This window comes from Meleagris gallopavo, chromosome 11 (genome assembly GCF_905368555.1).
Source record: "Meleagris gallopavo chromosome 11, MGAL_WU_HG_1.1, whole genome shotgun sequence".
Lineage (NCBI taxonomy): Eukaryota > Metazoa > Chordata > Aves > Galliformes > Phasianidae > Meleagris > Meleagris gallopavo.
Window position 1 is genome coordinate 18,087,744 of NC_139414.1, and position 19,912 is coordinate 18,107,655.

Genomic DNA, 19,912 nt, shown 5'->3' on the forward strand with positions numbered 1-19,912 from the left:
TCTGAATATCCTTCCTGATTGAGCTGTTTAATGGATAACTTGAAGCCTATTTATTTTTTTTTTTTCCTGTGAGTAGACAAACAGTAAAAGGCACTTGCACAAGGTCATCTTGCCTTGTTGCAAAGCCTAACAAGGGTATCAGATAAGGCCTCACCCCAAGTCCTGTAATGTCAGTGGGAACATTTCCACTGGTTGAATTTTAATACTGAATAGAGATTTGGGTTCAACCACACATTTACAAAGCTCTAACTGGCAATGCTCACTGGATCTAAGGCTGAATTTGAAATTTCTACATCCACGCACCAACTATCAGAATCACTCACCCTCTTAAGATGTTTGTGGTTAAAGAAAACCAATTATTTCGTTTCCTATGAGTTGTTTTCCTAGTTCCAGAATCTTTGTCTTTAACTCCGGAGCAATGCTATCTAAGTGAACTGCTAACGTAAGGCAGTATTGTTTTACCAATCTTCTTTTACGTCTTAAAGAACTTCCTAAAGAAAACAAACTTCAACAATGATCTCACCATTTATACAGTGCTGAATTTCAACTGCAGTAATTGTGTTGCTGTGAGCTATGACAACTTTCCCATGGGGGAGAAACGACCCGGTAACGCAAGAAAAGCGAAGTCAAAAGTAAGGTAAGCTGGGGGAGGGAAAGGATTTCCCCCTAGGATGAGATAAATATAATTTCACACGGCAGTGTATATCTCTCTTAAGCCTCAGGTGGTTTTAAGTTAATGAGATTAGTTCCAGCAGGCAGTGAAATCCCAGGATATAGGATTTAATATTTTAGCAGTTTTCACTTCATCCAGCAAGTACAGTATAGTCAATCTTTGTGTCATTTTGTTATTGTCCTGGTTTGGGTCTCATTTTCAGATTCAAGTCTGGCTAAGGCAACCCGTAACTTTGGCTTGAAAGCTTAAGTATTATGTAAAGAATGTGCTTAAATATTTAAAAAGGCAGAGAAAGGAAGCAGACATCTAGAGGAAAGCATTTTTTCCATTCTTCAACTTTTCATGAGTACTTTTATGTAATGCAATTTCATTCTTTACTAACTTCTGATTTTTATTTAATAATACATTTAACCCTTAACACAAAAAACACAGAAACTAACATTGCATTGTTAAAATTTAGTCCCTAAAGAGATGGCTATTAACAGATTAAGACAAATGAGTAGTTCAATATAATTTAAGTGCAGAATGACCACTGCACAGCTCAGCACAGCCAGTACTGGCTGTGTCAGATGTTAGCATCAGTCATTACACAGAGCTGTTACGCAGAAGCCTTCCCAAAGCCAACATACAGGAAAAGAAAAAAAAACCTCATGCAACACTTAGTGATTTCCACGCACTAAAAATTCTTTCACGGCCAGCTGTATTTCAGCTCACAATTGCTGTATATTAGCAACCAGTGGTTTAAGAAGTATCAGTTGTTTCACACTTTGGACAATATTTTTAGCTGTGATTTTAAGCATTTTTTGTGATAACATTACTAGTGTAAAGAAAAGAGAAAAATCTGGTGCTGACAACATGCTTCTGACAGCTCATTCCTATCCCATACAGTACTGACCACAGCTCTTTCTTCTCTCTGGCAAAACAAAACATGAAACCAAGTCCAGCACACAAATATGATGATCGTGTAAGTTTCAGGCTTCTCTCCGAGACTGACTGATCAAACTACCAATCTAGACAACGTGCAAAGAAACTGTTTTTATCAGGGTAGTTTAACCTCAAAAAAAAAAATGCACTCTACTCAAAAGGTTTCCTAGGTTCACAGGAAAACACTGCATTTATTTTAGTTTTACTTTACAAACTTGATTTTAATACAAGCAGGTCACACCCATTCACCATTTTAACTTCTGTTGCTTTCGCTTGTAAGGTTGCATCTAACTTCTCATTCATGCCAAACCACCTCCCCATTATCTTCATCCTTGTCTCCCATAAAGATGTTCTTCCTATCTGAGCTTTTGTTGCTTCATATTAACCAAGTGTCTTTAGTTGCACTCAGAGAAGTTCAGTCATCTTTGTCAGAGGAGTGGGAGAGTTTCGTCAGTTGGTGACAGGGTAAACAGAGGCAAAAGCAACCTAACAGGCAACTGCAAAATGCTGTGAGATCTATTCCTGTGTTCGATGGAAATAATGGGCTGAAGCCTCACCTGGGACAAAGCTGTATAGTCCTACAGAAGGAAGGCAGTAACAGCACAGGAGTCTGAGGACACAGAGGCCAGCGGATTCCCAATGATTCAGATCTTATGGCCATTTTACTCTGATCTGTTGAATAAACAACGGAACGCTCTGCATCTCTCGCAACTGCTCTGCCTGTAACTTGGAGAAAATTAGTTGCATAATTATGTGGATGCATTTTAGCATCACTTGCATGTTGCATTCTCCTGTCATGTTATTTAAATATTTGTTTACCTGAGAAGTAAATACATTTGTTCTTAAGCCCAATAAATGCTTCCAGATCAGCACAAAGCGAAGCATGCTATTTTCAATTAACTATATCATGCCGATATAATCCCCCAGCAATACCAAAATGAAGTACTAGGGTAACTGTTACAAAAGTACTACAATTTTAAGTGTTGCCAGAATGCATTATGCTCTCTGTTGACAAAGGATTATTTAGCCTGGGAACACCTTTCACACATACCAATAACAGGCACAAAAGGTTCAAAAAAGGAGCCTATTTTCAAGCAGTTATTAATCTCTCCCATCATTTACCTTTATCAGTCTCTGAAAATAACAGACCCAGCAGAAAAATATCTATAGAAGTATGACTGCAGGGTGAGTTACTTTGAAACATTTTCAAAAGGAAGCAAAACAAAAAAGTAAGTCTAAGTTTTCATCTAAGTTTTGAGCCCACAAGGATCAATGAAAGGGAACAATCAGAATCCTTCAAATAATCCCAAATCAAGAACCCTCATACAATTATATTTGCCATAATATATAGGCTCTATAATTTAATAGTTGCATAGTATTCTAGAAGACTTCTACAGGAACACTACACAGCTTTGTGACTGTATTCTAAAATATTAATGTGTGAAGTGATCTTAATTTACTCTGAGCAGTCTTTAAAGAGGCCCAAATACTTGTTTTAACCTTACTTCTCTCTCTTTTGCCTTGGCCAAGTCCATTTCTACTACATACACTTTCACTGTGAAGTGAATCACTGCCCAAAAGTTCCCTTGTAGAGCCTATTAGCAGCATTTGGCTAAAGACAAAACAGTGGCATTAAGAACTGCAACCAGATAAAGGGTGTGTATATGAGAGCATCTATACTTGTGCAGAAGTACAAATGCAGACATACTTTCCTGGATAAATAGAAAGCAGTCTTCACGCAAATGGAAAAAGATCTGCATAGTTCAGCTGAGGGACACGCACATGTTCTCTGCACAAAAACATAACCCAATCGCTGCCCTGTTCATCTCAGAACAGAACTTGCCCTATCAGAACAGATACTCCAAGGAAGAAAAATAACAGGGTAGAAAAATATTGAGTCTGAAGTCTTAATCCTTCAAACTTCTGTTCTTAAGGCCAGAGAGCTGCCATCTACAGCATCCTGGTCTCAGTGGGGATTCAGCTTTCTCCTGCTGGAACACAGTAGATGGACACAATGCCTTGAACGGAGACTTGGTTTGGGAGGGGAGAACTGCTGACGTGTACAAAGGCATAAGGCTGATGTATACAAACAAGGACAGGCTACAAAGTTTGAGGAAATATGCAAACTATGGTACAGTTTCACGATGAAAATTAGATAATAAAATGGACAAAGGTTGTCAGGAGAATTTTCACATTCCTTTACATTTACTGAAATAAGTGTTGACTGATATATTCAGTTTCATCATGGCGAGCATTAGATAAGGGCTCTTGGACTAACTCAACATGATGCATCGCCTGACAGCTAGAAAAAGTAAACAGCTCAAGCTGCAATCTTGTCCTCTTTGGCTTCTGAGATCTGACAAGAGTGATCTGACAGGAAGCTCGTAGAGAAAGCTGGGAAACACAGCTGGCAATTCAAATTCCTACTCAGCAAATACCCACTACAGTTGGTTCTAGAGGCTGAGACTTAAACCCACACTTCCAACCACCGTCACCATTAAAGATTGCCAATGAAAGCATTTGCAAGATAATAAGCCGTTTATTCTTGGAAAGCACTCCAGCAACACTTTGGCATCTCAACACAGCATCACACTAGTCTACAAAGCTCACTCATGCATGAGTAAGAGTGAATGCTTACTATTTCACAGACAGAAAAGACCTCTACGGTAAGAGAACAGGGCAAATACAAACAGGGTGCTCTGGCAGCCTTCAAGCAAGAAATGCCCTTCACTTAACATACCAAACACTCTCTGCACTCCTGTTGGTTCAACAGCTTTTCAGTAGCAAATGATTTCTGAACCACCAGAACAAAGTCCCTTCAACTGCAGAATCATAGAATGGCTTGGAAGGGACCGCAAGGATCATTAATCCCCAACTCCCCAACCACAGGCAGGGCCACCAACCTGCCCATTTCATACTAGACTAGGCTGCCCAGGGCCCCATCCAACCCGGCCTTGAGCACCTCCAGGGATAGGGCATCCACAGCCTCTCTGGGCAGCTGTTCCAGCACCTCACCACTCTCTCTGTAAAGAACTACCACTGCGTACTTTCAAGCATACCAGGTTATTTCATACCCTTCACAAAAAGGCCACAGAATCACATAAAACACAAGCATAGAGACCTTCCAATTGTACAGCCCTTCAGACCACAGGCCTAGAGCAGAAGTTTCCATGAAAAATAATAATGTATTCTATTTGATGAAGAGTGGTCTACCTTGAAATATATGACAGCACATCAATGCTTTGCAAGTGTTGTAGCATGGTTCACTACTCAATGTTAGGATGATTGTGTAGATCGTACTGAAGGAAGCTGAGTGCTGCTGCAGGTCACCAATGATTTTTACACTTTGGATTCCAGTAAAGTGCTTGAGTTATATTTCACATGACTCTGCTTATAGAATGTCTTGCACATTTGTTCACAGTAGGCTCACATACTTTACAAAATGTAGAAAACATACAACATAATCTCTTTAAGACTTCTGAAATCATCACAGTCACGCTGGCAAGAACCTACTCTAGAGGAAATGCTGCCAAGTTTTTTTCTTTTATTTCTCTTACTTTCAATCCCCTAGTCAACCTCACTCCACTGTGAGTTTTCATGTTACATTGACTTTATCGCTGCCATAAAGGATAGCGTAGACTTTCCACTTCACTACAGTGGAAATTATTTCCATGCCCAGTCTTAAGCAAATAAGCAGGGAATATGATTTACTTTTGATTTGAAAAGATTGATAACCTTGAGTTTTAAACTATACCTGACATTTCCCTGATCTTGACTTGTCATGAGAAATGTAGAAAGTCCTCATCTGCAAATTACTAAAAATAATCAGCTGTAAGATGTGACCTTGGATAAAGCAATGTTAAATTGGCCAGCAAATTTTTCTGAGGTATCACTGTTATTAACTTGCAATTTTTTCATTTCAGTCTGCCACTGGTGCTTGGCAGGTTATAATTTTTCATTTTCTCACTTGGCTGATGCTCACTCAAGTAAAGATTATGGAGATAGTGGTGAAGGATTTTTACAAAGAGATTTCTTCCCTTTCACTCCATTCTATCAAGATAAAAATACAAGCAGTCGTTACAAGTTGGGTTACCTTCTAAGTATAAAAGCATTACTGCTAAGAAAAGATCCCTTCAGTGCTCCAAGAACAGTTCTTGTCTTAGAACTTACGAGATCTCCCATGGGCTAACAGACAGTTGTACAACTTGTACATCATTATGTCAAGTGGGAATGAGCTAATGCGGTCTCATTGAGCCTCTATTTTACAATCAAAATTATAGCTGTAGTAAATTAGCCATTTCTCTTAAACTAGGAGTTTTGTTTGCTTTTTTGTTGGTGGTGGGTTTTTTTTTTTTTTCTTTTAAATGCTATTGATCACTATATTCTAAAAGAAGGTATTCCCTAGACATGACTAAGTGCATTTGGCTCCAAATTGCCTTCCTAATTTAACAGCTTTTCTCATTATCAAGAAACGTTTCCTATTACTACTATTCAAGTTAGAGCTTATGCTAGAGGAAGCATTGTGGGGATAAGCCAAATCATCATAGAATGGCCTGGGTTCGAAGAGACCTCAAGAATCAGGGTTCCATGCAACCTGGCCTCAAACACTTGCAAGGACGGGGAAACCACAACCTCTCTGGCAACCCGCTCCAGCATTTCAACACCCTCTCACTGAAAATCTTCCTCTGAAAAACTCATCTAAACCTTTTTTCCTTTAGCTTAAAACTATTCGCTCTTGTCCCATCACTATCTACCCCTGTAAAAAGTTGATTTCCCTTATGTCCATAAACTCCCTTTAAAAATTGGAAGCCCCCCTCTCCCCCCCCAACAACATCTCCCCCCCAGCCTTCTCTTCTCTGGACTAAATGAGCCCAGCTCCTTCAGCCCATCTTTGCAGGAGATGTGGTCCAGCCTTCTGATCATCAGCTTAACTTCAATCCTGCATCAAGGGCCCCAGATCTGGATACAACACACCAGATGGAGTCTCATGAGGGCAGAGTAGTGGGAGACAATCACAGCCCTCACCCTGCAGGCCAACTCCCTTCTGAAACAGCTCAGGACACCATTGGCCTCCTGGGCTGCAAGCACACACTGCTGGCTTATGTTAATTTTTTTTTTTTTTTATCTATCAGGACCCAGAAACACAAAGTCACAGTGAAAGGTATCATCAACAAGCCATAGTTCACGTGAAGCTGAAGACGCTCTGATATTGCTACTACAGTTACAGTCCAGGGGTTATTAACACTGTCTGACAAAAGGTATCGTTGCCTCCATAATTATCCACTTTCAGCCTTCACATTCAAACCAGGATATTCAGACCAAACAAACAAACTCTTGCTATAGCTGACGTGACCTTGTTTCTTTGTCTTGTCACATTTATGAATATTATATAAGTATAAATAAAGTAAATATTAATAAATAGAAAGCAACTAACCTGTATTAGTCAAGACTGCATTAGTTGAACAGCAATACAAAACAGTGTTTGAAAGCATTTTTCCCACCAAATTCATTCTCTTCAAGTCATCAAATTTGCAGCAGGCCTGACCTCAAGTCCAATGGACTCAAAACAGACATCTTGGATGAGAATAGACATAAATTAGATTTGTGGAGCTGCAGCTATTTGGCAATATCCCTGTTACCAAGCAGAGACCTTGTGTAAAAAGAAGTGAAACTTGATAGTGCATGTAGAGTTCTAGGGAATAAAGTTTGGAATTCTAACAGCCCTTTCTAAAGCTCAAATTCTTATGTACAAATCACAAAAAATATGTATCAAGTTGAAATCAATTATTCTTGACTGTTATTTCTGCATAAAATCTACACAAATTCTCACTAGGAATCCAAATCAGAAAGCAACTCCTAAAGGAAAGAATGTAATAAAAATGCATTCCAACTTCCTGTGCTGGAATTTTTAATTTATTTATTATTTTTTTTTTTTTTTAACTGAACCTGACCTTTGGTTTCTACAATGCCAATACATTCAAGAATTTAAACCTTCTTCTTTTAAAGTACTCAATATCAAGCCTAACCTGTATAATTTTCAGCTTATAACAAGACAAAACTTCCCACTCTCTCCTTTTCAAATGGTATCTTATTTTTAAGAAAATCTAGACAAGATTTTCATACTTAAATAACAGAAATGCACCAGGTTGATAATGAAAATATTTTCAGAAGTAGTTGACTTCAGATAAATCTCCATTAGTGGGGCTATTTTTTATTTTTTTTTTTGGCAGTATTAACCTGTAAACCACTGAAGGAATACTAATCAGAAAATAAAGTTTCAAGCTGTTTATCACACGTGAGCACATAATCCTGCAAGTTCTGTACCCCCATCAATCCAGTTTTCCACTGGCACTCTAACATGCTGCAATAGCTAACAAAATAGAGCCAAGACCACTGAAGACCCTCACTGCTGTATCAAAATAGCCAGGATTCAAAGTTCTGAAACCACACACATACACTACTGCAGTCATGCAGTCAGGGCCCATACAGCTACCAGAAATTAAGGCTTAAAAAAAGACTGGATTTCAGTAAGTTTGCCAGAAAAGACAGAGACAATATTTACATTTGCTCTTGTAAACTAAGGAATTTCTTAGCGCATACTGAACATGCCCAGGTAGAGCTAATTTAGCTCATAAAGCAGATTCCTATGTCTAGATTTCTATCAGTGAATGAACTCTTTTTTTTCCCCAGATCGCTGGTTTGCTTTTGTTTGTAAAGCACTCACCAGGTTTACACTGAGCAAATCAGGATAAGGGTCAGCCTGCACTTTGAGCCAGTCTGTGAGATGCAGCCCATGGCACACTAAGCCAATTTCCTTCTAAGAGTTTCAAAGAACATATATATGTATTTTTTTTTTTCTTTTCTTTTTTTTTTTCTTACTCTCCACTAAATAGGGGTAGTTCTAATAGCAGGTTGGCATACTTTGCACTTCACAAGGTAACTGAAGAGAGGCTTTTAGATGGAATTTCCCCAACACAGTGGGTATACAATGAGAGGATTAATATTCTATACAGTACACTATAATAATGATCTCCAAAGTTTTCCTACAACTTTCAGTTAATTTATTCCAGCACCAATAGCGTAACTGCAAGTATTCTAGCAGAATAAAACAGCACATTTCCACTAATATGGCTTTAAGATCAGAGTACCTCAACTGTTCCCCTTTAAATCACATTTATTTCAATTCTGAAAAACTGCATTACTTTGATATATCTTCTACAATAGTACTTTTATGCCTTCCCAGGACATCAGTGATTTTCAGACTTTCAAATTGATACTAAAAATTATTAAGCACTAAAGGTCAAGAAAATTTTTCCCCCTTTTATTTTTGGTAGCACTTATCTTTCCAGAAGTGTCATTAATTAGCTCCTTTCAACCAAAAACGAACAAGAAGCGTCTCTGTTAAACATAGACAAAATTGGACTTCAAAACCCAATCACACCAAGCATCCAGCAGAAAAAAGGCTTGGCTTCTCAGTACATATACAACTGGAAATGCTATTTATAATTAAAAACAAGCAAGACTGAACACAAGGATACAGAACATCGTCTTCAGCATCACTACTGCTTTTGAAAAATGTACTTGGTCTCAAAAAAAAGAGAACAGGAATACAAGCTTTTCAAATTGCCCCATTTACACCTGAATGACATAGGAAACATCAAATCTGCATGGATCACAGAATCACACAATTCCAGGAGTTGGAAGGGATCTCAAGACATCATCGAGTCCAACTCCCTGCCAAAGCAGGTTCCCTACAACAGGTCGCACAGGTAGGCATGCAGACAAGTCTGGAATACCTCCATTGAAGGACACCACAGCCTCTCAGGGCAGCTTGTTCCAGTGCTCCATCACTCTTACCATAAACATTACAAGTATTTCACTTAAAATAATTAATCTACAGTTTGCTATTCACTTTGCCTTTTTTTTTTTTTCCCCTTTCCTTTTGTGTATTGGAAAAGAAGCACTTTTCCAGAAGGAAGAGTGGTTAATAGCTTCCTTACACCTCACCCCACCCTTTAATACAGTCAGTACATCTCTCAGACACTAACACGGGAAGACAACTCTATTGAACGCTGGTCTATTAGCAACAGCCAGACAATAAAACACTTGTAACCTTAGTGTTATACATACAGCATAGGAGAGAAACACTAATATCCATTTCAAAAAGGAGACCCATCTCAAACTACTTCACATTATTTTCAAATAACAGTTCAGAACAATACACCATAAGAAACGTACACTCCCTTTAACATATGATTCCTCTTGCAATAGGAAAGTGAAAGAAATTCTATACATATTGTCTATGATATTTCTGGACCTGTTTTCAAATTCAGAAGCCACAAGACCATCTATCTGACCAAGATAGCACAAATAAATTCTTGCATGCTTTGAGTTTAGCCACTATGTACATAAAAACATACATCTCACTCCAAGATACAGATAACTTTACACATCAATTCACTACACTCTGAGCTGCTCGATTTCTATACCTGTGGGCCAGATGTACATTACTGCATGAGATAAAACAGCGCTGTTTTTCTTTCTACAACTAAAAAGGAACAAAAAAAGAAATTAAAACCACCATTACATTTGTGCCATAGAAATATCTTGTGTTTAAACTCACATCCCAGGAAAACTTATGCCCCAGAGAGTTTCTGGTTTCAAAAATCCAGCACAGAGCTTCACAATACTAATGGAAAAAAAAAAAAAAAAAAAAACTTTAAATACATACTATGCCCTCCTCCCCCCCCACTATGGGGGACCTTAGAAAAAAAAAAAAAGATGTGTTTTTTAGAACTGGTTTACACCTGAAACCCTTGTAAAACACACACATAATTTTAGTGAATTTCAGCTTTCACAGTTTCAAAAGTATTGATTCACAGATTTTCTAGTTTTCCTAACTTATAAGCTCTAATATGCAAAACAAGTTAAGAACCAACTATGTAGAATCACTGCTTGATAAGCTGAATATTAACAGGGCCCCACCATAAAAATCAACTGCTAGAAAGCAAGAAGAAAAAAAGCTTTATTTTCTTCTAAGTAGAAGAGTGAAAAGGTCTTGTCTGAAAAATATTTATTTTCAAAGCATTAAAAGTAGCACAAGTGTAAGTAAAATGGAGATTTTCTTGATTACTGACTTGTGGCTTCTACTAAGAAATAGTAAAAACCTGGTAACAGAGCAGAACTAGAGATGAAACCACTTCTTTTCCTGGAAACACCACGTCCTCCCTAATGCCTTGGCAAGCTACTTCGCTATTTGTCAAAAGGCAAGAATCTTCTAGCTTGTACCAGACATACCTAGTTTTCAAACAACAGATATTCATCGAGCATCATCCAATACACGTGAATAGCAGGTAGGAAAATAAAGATTCAATTTTGATGTCAAGATATCTCTATATTTGTTCTCATTCCATCCTTGGGGGGGGGGGGGGGGGGGGGTGGGAAAAAATGAAAACTGAATACTTTTGCATACTTCCCCACGACTACGTCAAAAGACTCAAAAAGCAGTAGTTCAGCATGTTGAACATGAGCTCAAATCTCAGCTCTGGGCAGGAACTTCAGCCTGAAAATAATATCAGACTTGAATTCCTTGCTTAATGCTTACATAATACAAGACTATCTAGGCTTCTTTTATTAATTGACAAGGTATAAACATGTAATAATGCAGCACATCAGTACTTAAATAACAAGAAGTTCTGAGGTACCTTTCTGACACTGCATAAGTGTCCTCCCCTTTTAATCAGCCCCTTCTATTTTCAGCCAATTCACTGTACCAGACACACAGAATGCAGAAGGCAGCACTCAGCATCATAGCCCTCTCCTTGAGCAGATCAAGCTGTTCTCTCTCTTCTATGCCAACCATTCTCTTGCTCTGCTATTCTCAGACATCTCTGAATATGAGAATCCACCAATATTTTAATGGGATTCCACGATACAGCCCGCTATTCTAGTCAGGAGCGCAGTACATTTTACTTTTATAGATGATCCCAGCGGTTTCCATTTCCTGCTCATAGGTAGTTCCTTCATACTCTAGATGCCCTGCAATTGTTCCCACAGCAACAGTCATAGCAACAGCATGATTACAATATTCTCCAAGTCTATCGTAATCCTTTACTTGTTACAGTTGTGAAGTGTGTATCTACAGAATTTTTTATTTATTTATTTTTAAACTCTCCTTCAGTTGCTCTTGGAAGAATAAATGCAAGAAATTGACTTCATAGAAGAGTTCATATGGATTTGTTCCCACTTAAACAGCTCTAAAAGCAAGTTACTTAAAGCAGTTCACTGAAAGGAATGTGTTTTTACATGTGCCCAAGTACAGTTGTTCAAAGAAAAAGAAACAATAACAAAGTGACATACACACCACATCAACTGAACTGAAGGAATACTGAAACTAATTTAGACAGCAATACCACGTCAATCCCTGTCCTTACATTCACCCAGCATGATGTCTGAGATTCAGAAATGTAAATCTGTGTAAATCTGTTAGCAGACACTTAAGAAAATGCACATTTAATAATGTGATGCTTTAATGCAGCCCACACTTCCCATCTATGAATTCCTCTGAGATTTAACAGCCAGATTGCCTCTTTCCCCGTGATTAGCACAACCAGTGGCTTCCAGATTTCACATTAAGAGACATATAGGAATGACTCGAAAAAAAGATGGAAAAAAAATCATTGGTAAATGTAACATTTATTCCTTACAAAAGCTGACAAATTGATCATAGAGAACTAATTGTGACAGTGGTGGGGATGTATCCAAAGGTGTTGAAGGAGGTGACTCCTGTCATCAAGAGACTGCTCTGCCCTGCATCAGCTCTCCAAGCTGTGGTGGCTGAAGGTCTCAAAGACTCACAGAAGTGTTATATCCATCTTCCAAAGGGAGACAAATCCAGGAAACATTAGATCATTCAGCCATACCTCAGTCCCATCTTGCAAAAGCACAACATGCTTTAAGCAAGCAACTCTCACATGCACTTGGATACAAATCCACGTTACACAAATGCACATGAATACATAGAAATAAAGCTCCCAAGGACATAATTCCACACCTTCACTGGACTGGTGTTAAAACCACACTTGACAGAGGGTGTAATATAACCTAGTATACTCCAGAAGAGCTAGAAACACTAATTTCCCTAAAACAATCTGGACGAAAATAGGATCTTCAAAGTTTAAAATTTACTTGAAGCCCCGCACACAAACACCATCTGCTCTTTGCAAAAGGTATAACATTTGAAACAACATTTTTTCCTCTTCCTCTTGAAACATGCCATCATGAAGAGAATAATTATTTATATAAGGAGCCCACAAAATGAAGTTCCATAAAAACAGGAACATATGGCCAAATAATTCTGAATAGCACTTAGCATATTCATTGTAACATAAGAAGCATAATGGTAGATAAATACACCCAAGCCTACTTGGAAATTGCTCATATTAAGGTGGTTTTCTTCAAATATACATATTTAAGAATTTCTCACCCATCACTTTACAGATACTTCTCATTTTGGTTTTGAGAAAGTCAACCCTTCCAAACCCCAAACTCACCCTGCACCAACTGATATTCAATACATTAAAAGATTTTTCTTTCACAGTTTTTTTTGTTTGTTTGTTTGTTTAAGTTTATTACAAAGACATCTGTCTCTGTAAAATAAATTCAGGCCACCTTTACCACAGAATTTACTATATAGTGGGTAAGGTCAGGCCACGCAGAGCTACTTGGAACATAAAATGCCGAAATATATACTTAAGATGAGAAATAATACAGAAAAAAACAGGACTTAAGGAAAATATGAATACACATAACATTGCTTGCACTTCATAAAGACAAAAACAACACATGGGCAAACATCTCCACCCTGCACATGCACTCACAGGACTGTCTGTAATTAAAGTGTTCCTTTTTATTTTCTCGGCAGTACTTCATACCTCTATCTTGCACTGGTTTTTACACCACTAACTACTTTCTACAGCACAGTTTCTTACTATTAAGTGACAGAGTTTGTTAGCTCAGTCACCTTCAGGTTCTCCAAACTCCTTTCAAATACTGCCCTGCTCTCATCTGTTGCAGTACTACAACCGTTCTCACTACATATGAGTTGGCCAGCCAGATCTCGCCCTCCTATTCAGACTTCTGGCCACCGCTTCAATATCTTCAGGGCTTCATGCTAAAAGACTAGCCTTACTGAATGATGTGGGTTGGCTTGGGTCCTTTTCATTTATTTTGACAATGTTCTTATTGTATTGAAAGCTGATTCCTGAGATCTTCTCCCAGAAGCTGCAGTCCATACAAGACAAATCTTACGTGATTCACACTTCAGCTCCTCCTGCCAAACTTCAACGTCAAAAGGAAGTTCTACTATTCTGATTTAAATTCTTTTATTTCTCCCTATGCTGTCTAGGATACAACTAAGCCAAAGACCTGAAAGTATCCTCTGCTGAAGGCACGTAAAGCTGAGCACACTCAAAACCACAGAACATTCCTGCCAGTTCTTCACTGCAGGAGCTAATGCATTATAATACAGATATTCCTGAATTCTCTGCAGGATCTGCAAATCCCTCCCTGCAATAATTTCCTCCCCACACACACAGCAGGCTCGTCTGTGATCCGGCCTGTGTGCTCAGCAGCTTTCTAAAGCAGCCTGAGTGCTCTCTTCTGAGAATGACTCCATGACAGCTCAATTTATTTCACATTTCTTTCAGATTCTGGACTTCAACCATCATTATATCCATTGTACTTTCATGCCTTTAAAGAATCACAGCACCAGACATGTTCTACCACTAGCCAACATCCAGGACTGACAGTAATGAGATCTTTCCTTTGCTGAAGGATTTTGTTGCAAACATGATTTAGCAGTGTTCAATCTGCAGTACAGACATCTTAAGCAAGTAGATCCACTGTCTCCATTTATTTTAGACATTTTACATAGAGTTGATTATTAGCTCTGTTTTAAACAGTAACCTGTTTAATACAGAACCATATATACGTATTTAGATATTGATTCATATGTTAAAACACACAAAGACCACTACCGTGATCTGCTCTGAGTTCTCCAGAATACAGTCATAGACCCACAGTTAATTTCTACTGACGTAGATCTTAAAGGAAAAATACCACATTTGATTAAAAATTTCCCATTGATGAATGCCCCACCATAACCTGCAGTAAATTATCTTCATAATAACTCTGAAGGTGTGTTTCTCACTTCTTCTGCTAGGGCCCCTGGTTCATTTCAGCCAATGGATCTTCTTATGCCGTCATTCTCTGCTTTATCATAGAATTTCTGTTCACAACGCACACACTTCAACATTTCAAAGTTCTCCTTGTCTTTCTCTCTGATAATATTTAACATACTGAGCTCTTGGAATTTCTCCCTCTGGAACCATTTGCAGCTTTTCTTCATTCTTGCAGTTCTTCTCCAAATTTTTTGACTTCAACATCCACCTTGAAGTCTGAACACCCCAAACTGAGAAAGGATTCTTATAGCGATCTCATTAATGTCACACACAGAGATGCTGTAGGTTTTCTGCTCAGTCTCATACAACTTGGATATTCAGCCTCTCTCAAGGTCTCCCATAAATTAATCCTATTTACATGGAAATTAGCAAACTGAGAATCTCAAGAACAGAAGTGAACAATGGAGCAAACCCAACAATTCTGCCAATTCAACCTCTATTTCTTTCCCCACACGCATATCTATGGATGGCATTTCCCTTTCATTTTCAAGCAGAAACCACAGACTAACACTGATGGCCCAATCCTGGGGCTTTATGTAAGGGAGGAATGCCGCACTCGGTAGCATAGAGTACAGAGTCAACCAATCTGAGTTAAAAGCAAAAACTCGTCAACAAAGCCAGGATATAGTCTTCAAACCATACAATAAACTAATAACGGTATATTCTCACATTTATCTCTGGATTCTGTATATATTCTGTGCTGCTCAGGTTCTCTCAGAACTACAAGCACATTTCTACAAGAAACCACAACAAACTCAGTTCAGGAAACGTCATTTGGTTACTTTGTGACTTCAGGTATTCAAATTTGCATTGCTTCTTTCCCTTCAAGACTCCAGCTGACCAACAAATCCTTAATAGACGGTCAATTGCAGTAGTGCTCTCCAGTACTTAGCCCGGGCTGTGAGATCCCGAGTGCATTTTTGCTTTACAGAGACCATACAACCAAAAACGACCTCTCCTAGTTCCCTGCCCATCCGTGCCAGCCAAGCATACTCTACTGACATAAGCAGCCGATGCATATTTGAGGCACAAGAAAGTTTCCAGGACTCTATAAGCAGGAAAACACATCATAGAGTTACTGAAAGAGGATACGTAGTTTCCTCGCTACTACGACAGTTTCCACGGCTGATTCTAACGGCACTATCGATCACCTCGGCAATGTAGTTAAAGCACATGAAAACCATTAAAAGAAAATTAAAGGGAGGAGAAGGTATTGTTTTTTCTTGCTAAATATCATCAGTATCTTAAAGATGAATATTCAATTTGTGTTCTGTATTTCACAACCAGAGCTAACTCCAGATTTCAACGTGATTAATTACTCGTGTCTTCAGGCAAGTGTTGTGACCCTTGATTTACAGGACAGCAAATCAGGGAGGGATGTGCACAGGCATGTGACTCACAGGGATCCCATTCACACGGGTAGGTGGCTCTGAATGCGCATTCAGAGCCATCTATCAATGACTTCATATTACATTGCATTCTCCTGATAAACAGATCGTACATACATGTATGTTTATATATATACGTACACAAGCAAATAAAACGTCATAGTAGGGAAAAAGCTCTGATTCTGTGGTGGAAAAAAAAAATGGTTTGTTCTAACCACAGAAATGTTACCTTGGCCAGACAAAGAACATCTAAAGAAGGAGCTCCACAGCTAAAGAAAAAGTTTGAGCTTCTAGGTGATGCATATTTGAACAGATTAACCATAATGAAGATCTACTTTCCCTGGAGGATTACATGTGCACCACTCTTTGGAAAGAAATTTGTTTGTTATGGTGGAAAAAAAATACACAACACTTTAAAAGGTCTGTTCTCTTCTATTTAGCATTCATGCCTAGAGGTTATTTAAGAAGGAAAAAAAAAATAATGCTGGTATGTACCACATGAAGTGAAAAGGTAAAAATACTGGCTACGAAGGTTAACAGAGTGGAAAGTCACATGATATGTCATGACTATTTGAGAGCTGCTACCAAAAGAAGTGTGCAGCTTTTGACATTCACAACTTTTTTTTTTTTTTTTAAACATGGACAATTCTGGTTATTTTTACCACTTACCCTCTTTTCCTGCTTTAGATAGATGCTCTGGACCAACATCCTCAAAGCTAACCTATGAACCTCCCTATTATTACAAGCAGAAGTGTTGCATCATTATCCAGCAAACCAATCTGGTTAGTTTTGTTTTGCCAACATCTTCCACAACAAAAGTTGCTCTATGATATTTATTTAAGGTTAAGAAATAAAATTCAGAGCTTTAGGTAGACAGTAAGACTGCTGAAACTCCAGTAAAGTCATTTCTGCAGGTTTTTTTTTTTTTTTTTTTTAATACTCTATGCATAGCTCAGCAGATTTAAAAAAAAAAAAATCACACCTGTAGAAAACTGCAGAAGTTCTGCTACAAAAGACCATTCTTTGGCTTGTCTCAAGTGATTAACTCTCAACTTCATGGTAATTAACATATAGTTCAGACACTTGCTAGGAAGGCAAACCAGGACTAAAAATCAGAAGGCACTCCTTAGGCTTCATTTTGTCATCCTGGAGATAAATGCTGGATTAACTGATGCATTGGGACTCATATAGAGAGCTCTTTAGATTAAGATTCTAAAAATACATATAGCATTGCTTGATATACAGGATGCTGGCACTGTTAGCATTTCTAATGCTTTCCATATGCTAACCACTGAATAAGTAAATTCGCCTTTAAACGCAAGAACTACATATCAAGTAATAAATAAGGCAACATGATACAGGCTGTTCATATTAGGATAGAATCTAAATTCTTTATAATGTTCCCTGAATATTTTCGTCTAGATGACTCAGCATTGGAAATTCCCGCTCAAGTCAGCAGGATGGCTCAGCACCGCTCGCAAGCGTCAGATCCATTTTAACCACCATTTTGAGGCCATCCCGAGGCCTCAAAGGCAGATTTACCATATGGAGCCCTACTGGAGCCAAGAGCTCCACGCACATGGAGAAATCGAGGCAGCGTGGATGGTGCTGCCCAACTGCCAACATCACTATTTTGTATTAGAATCGTTATGATTAAGAAAGACCTCCAAGGATCCCCAGGTCCAATCCACTCTCCTATACCTACATCCCTCAGTGCCACATCCCCACAGCTCTGAATCCCTCAGGGTGGTGATTCCACCACTCCCTGGGCAGCTGTGCCACTGCACTGCTCTTTCTGATTAGAAATCCCTCTTAACATCTAACCTGACTGAAAGCAACGAAACCACTCATCTGCGTTTATGAAGTCACTCACTTAGATAACCTAATTACCCACTGAGATAACCTAAGCACGCACAGCACTGGGAAAAAAAAAAAAAAAAAAAAAAGGAGGGACGGGAAAGCACGTTGTGACGCCGTTCATTGTTTTGATGGCTTCCAGAAAGTTTTCTAGCTATCGCACCAGCTAGTTGGTTTGTGGTGTTTACAACCTCGATGAGCCAACACACGTTAATTTCCTTACGGGGGCAGAGACCACACCGGCACCTAACCTCCCCGGGCAGCCCCGCGCAGTGACAGCGCGGAGCGGCACGAGCGCAGCCGTCGGTTCCCGCCGCCCTGCAGCGGGGCTCACCTCGGCGCCGCGCGGAGCCCTCCGGGGCAGTTCCTTTAGCGGGTTCCGAGCGAGCGTTCCCCGGCACCCTCGCTTTAACAGAGCTGCCTTTCTTCCACTAAAGTTCTCCCGGTGCTGACAGCCTCGCTCCGCAGCCCGACCGCCGTCCGGCGCTGCGGGTGGGGGACGCCGCTCTCGGAGGAGCGGCGACCCACGCGCGCTCCCCAGCAGCCCGCCCTCCCCCTTTCCTCCTCCCGCCGCCGTTACCTGCCCGCCGCCTGCCCCGCCGCCGTACGGCTGCCCCGCGCCGGCCGAGGGAGGTTTTCAGCAGCCGTAAAGCGGGCAGCACGCTCTCTGCGAGCGGCGCGGCCGAGTCTGGGGCCCGGCCCTGCGGGTGGATCCGGAGGCGCCCCCGGCCCCAATGCTAAGGCGCCGCGGCCGGCAGCCGCGGGATGCGGTGCGAAGCGGGCTGCGGCTGGGAGCGCTGCGGTTCGCCGCTGTGTGGGGCGCCCCTGGGAGCGAGGGCCGGGGCTGAAGCGGGGCCCAACCCCGGGGAACCAGGAGAATGAAAAGCGTAGGAATGTTTCTGCTGGATGTGACAAGCTGCAGGTGCCCGTGTCCACACCGCAGGGCCTGCGAGTGTTGCTCTCCACAGGGTGCGAGCATTTTCCCTGCCTCAGGATATAGAGCATAACACTGGACAAATAGAGTCGTGTCCCATCTGTGTTGTGAGGCTCCGTATTCATAGGTTGCCATGTTTTCCTGAACATGGGATGTGGTAACACATCCCCGTGTCCTGAAACACAGCCATGTGTCCCCTCCCAGCATGCAGACACCTGGGAGACGCACAGTACCAGCAGATCGAGCAGCAGGATGGCCTGTGTTTGGTTTGGGGAGCCTGGCATGGTTTCCCCATGCACAGAGCTGTAGGTTTTTGAACTGCAGTAATTATATCACACACACAAAGCCTCTTAACTTCCATAGGTAAACTCTGATCTTGAGCACAGCCCCCTTACAATAGTGCCTCCTCATAAAAAAGGAGTTACTTGAATACAGATTAATGACTTAGTTCTGCTTGGGAGCATTTTGCTGTTCATTCTCACCTAAATCTACCATTTGTCCTGTAATCCAGGATACTGCTAACCAAACTCCAGAACTCAGCTGTCCTCAAAGGCAGGAGAACTAACAGCCTGTTAAATTTCACTGTCTGCAGACAGGGGTTGTATTGCTTACCCTAAGAGAATTAGCAATAGAAATGTTCATTTTATAAAGGGAAAAACACGTCAAGCAGCATTTCCCACAATGATACTTATGACATATCCCCACCCGTGGAGAGAAAAAACCCTCAGATCAGGGGTTTTCCCTATTGGATACCAAAAGAGCTACTGTTAAAAAAAAAAAAAAGAAAAGAAAGAAAAAAAAAAAAGAAATCATCTTAACAACTACAGCAGAGAAGGTACAAACAGTCTTTCAGAAGTCTCCCATGCATATGGGCACATGGTATGAATACTAGCAA

The 19,912-nt window shown here is 40.0% G+C and overlaps 2 long non-coding RNA genes across 2 annotated transcripts in view; one reads left to right on the top strand and one right to left on the bottom strand.

Moving 5' to 3' along the window:
• LOC116217062 (uncharacterized) overlaps positions 1-18,656 on the bottom strand; it is a 39,380-nt gene extending 20,724 nt beyond the window's left edge. Inside the window, exon 1 of the long non-coding RNA XR_014885730.1 lies at positions 18,418-18,656. This is a non-coding gene — a long non-coding RNA (uncharacterized LOC116217062). The remainder of the gene's footprint in view (positions 1-18,417) is intronic.
• On the top strand, positions 171-8,011 carry LOC146543651 (uncharacterized). Its single transcript, XR_014885552.1, has 3 exons — positions 171-442; positions 535-637; positions 6,730-8,011. It is a non-coding gene; the product is annotated as an uncharacterized LOC146543651 (long non-coding RNA).
• Positions 18,657-19,912: the final 1,256 nt, after the last annotated feature.